At 43.1% G+C, this 7,360-nt stretch overlaps 1 pseudogene; it reads left to right on the top strand.

Annotated features, from left to right (window-relative positions):
- On the top strand, nt 1–6,302 carry LOC102281192 (serpin B8-like; annotated as a pseudogene).
- Nucleotides 6,303–7,360: the final 1,058 nt, after the last annotated feature.

The following is a 7,360-nucleotide window of genomic DNA, read 5'->3' as shown; positions in this document are numbered from 1 at the left end:
ATGCCCTTTAAGACTAACCAGGCAGGAACACATTTTGCAGACATTGTTACTTCCTAAAGTAACACTCTGGGAAAGACGCTGGGAAAGACTGTGAAGGATGGAAAAAGTAATTTATCTCACACTGTCTCGATTCTTAATTCGTTTCTGAATGAATTTCATATCCCCTGTATATCTCTTATTGGAATGGGAAGAGAAATACCAAAACAATTGTTACATTGATCTTTTTGTCTTTGGTCAAATCAGTCTTCTGTCTCCCGTCATGTTATTTGGATTGAAACAAAATTTCTTCTAAGCCTTGGAGTTGTGTTTGTATTATTCTATCACTGACTATATTTAGACTTTTCCTTGCAATTGTCAATGACAACTATGACTATTTATTGCTTTAGAATTCATGGCTGTACAATTCGAAATATAAGAAAAAAAGTGTTAGCAAATGTTCAGGACAGCTTTGTTTTTATTTATTTTTGGATATTTAAAAAAATAAAAATTGTACATATTTAAGGTGAGGATTTGAGATATATAGTGAAATGATTACTGCAGTGAAGCTAATTAAAATATCTTCCTCTCACATAGTTACCATATATTTTCTTGATGACAGCACCTGAAATCTCCCCTCTTAGCAAATATCCAGCATTTCATATTATTATATTATTAATCCACAGTATTATTAACTATAGTCATTATTCTATGTGTTTGATTTTTAGACTTCTATGCCTACCTTTATTTTTTAAATTTTTTTATTTTTTTAACTAAACACTTTTATTCACAGAAAATTAAGACCAAATGTCTGAACTTACAAAAACAGTGGGGCATTGGTAATCTAACATTATATATATATATTTGTATTGTCCAAATTTGTTCTATTTTAATCTTTTTTTTTTACATTTTATTTTATTTTTAAACTTTACATAATTGTATTAGTTTTGCCAAATATCAAAATGAATCCGCCACAGGTATACATGTGTTCCCCATCCTGAACCCTCCTCCCTCCTCCCTCCCCATACCATCCCTCTGGGTCATCCCAGTGCACCAGCCCCAAGCATCCAGTATCGTGCATCAAACCTGGACTGGCGACTCGTTTCATACATGATATTATACATGTTTCAATGCCATTCTCCCAAATCTTCCCACCCTCTCCCTCTCCCACAGAGTCCATAAGACTGTTCCATACATCAGTGTCTCTTTTGCTGTCTCGTATACAGGGTTATTGTTACCATCTTTCTAAATTCCATATATATGTGTTAGTATACTGTATTGGTGTTTTTCTTTCTGGCTTACTTCACTCTGTATAGTAGGCTCCAGTTTCATCCATCTCATTAGAACTGATTCAAATGAATTCTTTTTAATGGCTGAGTAATACTCCATTGTGTATATGTACCATAGCTTTCTTATCCATTCATCTGCTGATGGACATCTAGGTTGCTTCCATGTCCTGGCTATTATAAACAGTGCTGCGATTTGAATATGATAATGGCTGGGGTCAATAACTCTCAGTTTGGAATTTGACCTCTGTCCACTTGACAATAGCATATTACACAAAAATGTACATGCCCAGAATATAGTTGATGCGGTCTTTAAAACTGGTGGACTCTGGATGTCTCATCAAGGTTTTCCCTCCAAGAAAAGCAAGGCCATGAAGCTGATTATATCATTGAGCAACACTCAGAGTGAAAGTGTAGCTCCCTCTGGCCTATATGCCTTTTCTAAGCAGATCTTCCAGTGCAGGCTTGAATATTAGCTACTTTTCCTCTTAACTTTGAGAAACAGTTTTTTTAATTGAAAGGTCCCTTTGAGTGCTTCTCTGTTTATCTTTAAAAAAAACACAATTTCTTCTGAGAGTGATATAGAGAGCTTTGTGTCTCTGTTTATCAATTTTTCTCTCCCACGTGGTAGTACTTGATCTGCTGGGACAATGGAATATTATTACTCAACACTAGTATATACTAGTGAAAATTTAACATCAATCAGCATAAGTGCACAGAAATAATAATTATTTGTGCCTATATGTTATGTTCCGTGGGCTTCCCTGGTAGCTCAGTGGTAGAAAAATCTGCCTGCAATGCAGGAGATAGGGGGTTGACCTCTGGGTCAGGAATATCTCTTGGAGAAGGAAATGGCAACCCTCTCCAGTATTCTTGCCAGGAGAATCCCATGGACAGAGGAGCCTGGCAGGCTACAGTCCATGGGGTTGCAAAGAGTTGGACACAACTTAGGACTGAACAGCAACAACAAGGGTTCTGTGAATTAGACATGTGATTTGATTTTAATTTCATGCTTTTACCAGGAGAAGAAGACAGCACAGATGATGGTCAAGCCACATTTAGAATGGGACACGTGGAGGAGGTGTGCGCCCAGGTCCTGGAGCTGCCCTGCGCGGGGCCGAGCTGAGCACGCGCATCCTTCTGCCTGATGAGGACACAGGTCTTGCTGCGGTGAGCCTCGACGTTGAGTCAGCGTCTATGGATCCAGCCTGAGCATGTTCTTTTTAAACTTTTTGTTCTGTATTGGGATGTAGCTGGGTAACAATGCTGTGGTAATTTTAGGTGAACAGTGAAGGGACTCAGCTATGTACACTCACACACATGCATCCATCCTCCCCAGACTCCCCTCCATCCGGCTGCCATATACCATTGTGAGAGTTCCCTGTGCTCCACAACAGGCCCTTGCTGGCTATCCATGTTAAATATAGCACTGTGTGTATGTCCATCCCGGTCTCCCTAACTATCCCTTCCCCCAGTCCTTCCCCCTGGCAACCCTAAGTAGCCTGAGCTAATTTTTAAAAGTCCAGCCATTGGATTGCATTTGAGGCATTTCCAATTTAGGGTTGTGCTGAGTGAGTGAGAGTTGCTCAGTCATGTCCAACTCTTTGTGACCCCATGGACTGTAACCTGCCCAGCTTTTCGGTCCATGGAATTCTGGAGTGGGTTGCCCTTTCTTTCTCCAGAGGGTTGTTCTGATGGGTGCTAAATAAACACCACTGCATGGCTTTGGTGAACATGTGTATGCATTTCCACTGAGTGTACATCTAGGAGTAGAATTGCTGGTATAAACAAATTCTGATAGAGCCTAGAAGAGAGTTCCAAAAATAAGAACGTTATTATTTATTCTAAAGAGAGAGGCTAGTTGCTGCTGCTGCTAAATTGCTTCAGTCGTGTCTGACTCTGTGCAACCCCATAGACCGCAGCCCACCAGGTTCCCCCGTCCCTGGGATTCTCCAGGCAAGAACACTGGAGTGGGTTGCCATTTCCTTCTCCAATGCATGAAATTGAAAAGTGAAAGTGAAGTCACTTAGTCGTGTCCGACTCTTCACGACACCATGGACTGCAGCCCACCAGGCTCCTCCGTCCATGGGATTTTCCAGGCAAGAGTACTGGAGTGGGTTGCCATTGCCTTCTCCGAGGCTACTTGAGAGCCCAGTAATTATTGAAGAAAAGAACAGGAAAAAGATAACGATGGCCCTGAGCAGTGTTCCTCAAACATTAATGTGTGTGTTAATCTAATGGGATCTTGTTAAAATGCAGCTTCTGGTTCAGGGGGATGATGGCCTGAGATTCTGCATTTCTGACAAGATTCCAAGTGATGCAGATGCTCTTGGTCATTGACCAGTCTTGAGGAGCAAGAGTCTGAGGTACAGGTGAAGAATTTCTCCTAGGCAGAAAAGGACATTTTCCCATGACAGGAAAAGAGGGTTCAGGTTTGGGGAAAGTAAATTTATAGGGTGGGAGGTGCAGGAGCGACAGTGTGCTGGCACCTGGGGTGTGGGGGAAGCCCTCATATTAACACTTGCTGATTCCTGTGGTGTAAGTACCTGCGCCATGGGTGACTTTAGGCTCCTAAGGGTTTAACGATTGACTTTTGCAGAAGACACAAGCAAGCCCCAGCACACCCGCACATGCCGGCTCGCCTCTGTGAGGGGAGGCCTGCCTGATTTCCCTGGCTTCTCTATGCAATCAGGAAGCTCCTGGCATAAGTCAAGGAAGAGATCTGTCATGGCAACTTTAAGAAAATTAGGTGCAGATATAGGGAACAGACCTGTGGACACGGCGAGGTTGGGAGAGGGTGGGATGAACCGAGAGAGGAGCCTAGAATGAACACAGGTAGAGTAGGGGCCACCGGGAACGTGCTCTACACTGCAGGGAGCTCAAGCCTGGCTCTGCGATAACCTACAGGATTGGGGCAGGGTTGGAGGCAGGAGGGAGGTTCAGTAGGGAGGGGAGATATATATACACACACACATACACCTATGGCTGATTCATGTTGATGAATGGCAGAAGTCAGCACTACATTGTAAGGTGATTATTCTCCATTTAAAAATAAACAAATTAATAAAAAATGAATGATAGTTATATAATAGAGGTATTAATTTTGCTATAATGGCAAATATCATATGTCAAATTTATGCAATGTTTTATATCACATATATTTCAGTTTTTAAAAAAGCCCCTCACCCACCTCCTGAAAAAGAAAATTAGGAGAGTCTAGGAACAGAACTGACATCCAAACATCTGTCACTGGAGAGGAGCTCTCACCTGGACTTCTGCTGGTAGAAGGAAGATGCTCCTCCTATATTTTTTTCCTTGTGGATAAGCAGAATGGGTGCTTGGTCTGGAAGAGTTTGAAGCTCCCCCCAGAACAGGCAGAGGACAAACAAGGATGCCAGAAGCAGCAGTCCTGTGGAATTTCACATTCCTGCCCTCCCTTCCCCAGAATCCCTGAGTTCTCCCTCTTTCATCCAGCAGAGTTCTGAACTGTGATTTTCGCTCTTTTGTTGAACAGGTTCTCAAACTCATGGTACTGGGTATTGCATTTGCTGTTGTTGCTCAGTCGCTAAGTCATGTATGACTCTTGCAACACCAAGAACTGCAGCATGCCAGGATTCCTTGTCCTTCACTATCTCTTTGAGATTGCTCAAACTCACGTTCTTTGAATCGGTGATGCCATCCAGCCATCTTATCCTCTGTCACCCCCTTCTCCTCTTGCCCTCAATTTTTTCCATCATCAGGGTCTTTTCCAATAAGTCAGTTCTTCCCTTCAGGTGGCCAAAGTATTGGAGGTTCAGCTTCAGCATCATTCTTTCCAAAGAACACCCAGGACTGATTTCCTTTAGAATGGACTGGTTTGATCTTGCTGTTCAAGAGACTCTCAAGAGTCTTCTCCAGCACCACAGTTTGAAAGCATTAATTCTTTGGTGCTCAGCCTGTGTTATGGTGCAACTCACATCCATACATGACTACTGGAAAAACCATAGCTTTGACTATATGGACCTTTGTTGGCAAAGTGATGTCTGTGCTTTTTAAAACACTGTCTAGGTTTGGCATAGCTATTCTTCCAAGGATCAAACTTCTAATTTTGTGATTGCACTCACCATCTGCATTGATTTTGGATACCAAGAAAATGAAATCTGATACTGTTTCCACATTTTCCTCATCTATTTGCTATGAAGTGATCAGACTGGATACCATGATCTTAGTTTTTGAATGTTGAGTTTTAAGCCAGCTTTTTCACTCTCCTCTTTCACCTTCATCAATAGGCTCTTTAGTTCCTCTTCACTTTCTGCCATCAAAGTGGTATCATCTGCATAAATACAATAAATTTGTTGTGGGAATTTCCTAAACTAAAAAACCAACTTGAGATGAATTTGGTACAGATAGTTAAAAATAAAACCCTACTCTTGTCTCAGGTATTTCCTAGCTATTGTTCTTTTGAATCCATAAAACAGGGAAAATGCGAGAAATAGAGGGAAAATCTTGGTGTGTTTATTAGAGGAAATACCCTGTAGATTATCTTGGAACAGAACTCAGCATCTAGTCACAAGTCATGAGGGGGAGGAGTTAATGAGCCAGTAGGTGGGTGGGTACCAGGCTATTGTCATGTAGCTTTTAAGACTTAACTAATTATTTCAGGTGGAAAAGCACTTACTTATGAGAAGTTCAGAGCCTGGACCAGTCCAGAAAAGTTGACTGGGGACAAAGTTCAAGTTTTTCTTCCCAGATTAAAGCTGGAGGCATTATGACTTGGAGACTTTTCGAAGTTTACAAATGACTGATGCTATCTAGGAAGCCAAGGCAGACTTTACCAGAATGTCAGCTAAGAAGAACCTGCCCGTGTCCAAGGTTGCACACAAGTGCTTCGTAGAGGTCAATGAGGAGAGCACGGAGGCAGCTGGGGCCACGGCCATGGTCATGAACTCTTGGTGCTGCAGAATGAAGCCAAAATTTTGTGCAGACTGCCCTTTCCTCCTCTTCGCCAGGCACCAGGAAGCCAACATCATTTTGTTCTGCGGCAGGTTCTGTTCTCCATAAGAGGTGCGATTGATTTACTTCCCTCTCTTCACTCTCACCCACCCTGGCTTACTTCAGATTCTGGGGCCAAATGGACCCAGTGGCTTGAATACCAAGTAAAGTGTGATTATGGTGACAGGTCCCCCTCATCGAGTTTTTAAGAGGATTTAATTGGTTGATAAAAAGCTTGGAGGCTTGCCTGGTGGCTTAGGTGGTAAAGAATCCACCAGAAATGCAGGGGACCTGGGTTTAATCCTTGGGTGGGGAGGAGTCCCTGGAAAAGGGAATGGCAACTCACTCCAGTACTGTTGCCTGGATAATTCCAAGGACAGAGGAGCCTGGTGGGCTACAGTCAATGGGATTGCAAAGAATCGGACAAAACTGAGTGATTAGGACTTTCACTGTACTTTAAACAGTATCTGTTATAGTAGACAAGATATCATTATTGGAAAACAGTCAATTGCGTTTTTATGCATCTAAAAAACAACAGAAAATGTAGTTCATTGGGGAGGGATTAGGGGTTAGGGATTAGGGATGAGGGGTTGGGGGTTGGGTTAGGGATGAGGGGTTAGGGTTAGGGGGGTTGGGAGGGTAGAGGAGGGGTCAGGGGTGTGGAGGAGGGGTGGGAGGAGGGAAGGGCTGCTGTCTGCACATTAGTCCCCACCCCGGCCATCTTCGGAATTGCTCGTTCGTGTAGCAAGCATCCTAGTTGGCTTTTCACCTGCATAACTGGTGGGTTCTTAATGAGCAATGTGAACAGTGACATTAAATGTCTCAGTCAGGACTAGACACTTACTACGCCACATACAGGTGTAAGAACCTGGGGAGGCATGCGCAGCCAGTCCCCTAGGACAGGGTTCAGAGTTGACCCCTCAACAGTTTGGGGTCCAGCCGCTGCTTTAGCATTTCTGAGGGCCCAGTTCTGACTCTAAGGGTTCTGTAATCCAGCCTCCATCCTTCTTTAATGACACCCACACTTCTAGGATCCTACAGAGCAGGGCCTGTGTGAGTTCTCTGTGGCTTCTCTAACAACCACCTGTTGGGTGATTTAAAGCAACAGGAGTTCATCCTCCCCCAGT

This window comes from Bos mutus, chromosome 26 (genome assembly GCF_027580195.1).
Source record: "Bos mutus isolate GX-2022 chromosome 26, NWIPB_WYAK_1.1, whole genome shotgun sequence".
In the NCBI taxonomy this organism is placed as follows: Eukaryota; Metazoa; Chordata; class Mammalia; order Artiodactyla; family Bovidae; genus Bos; species Bos mutus.
This window is presented reverse-complemented; position numbering and strand designations above follow the sequence as displayed.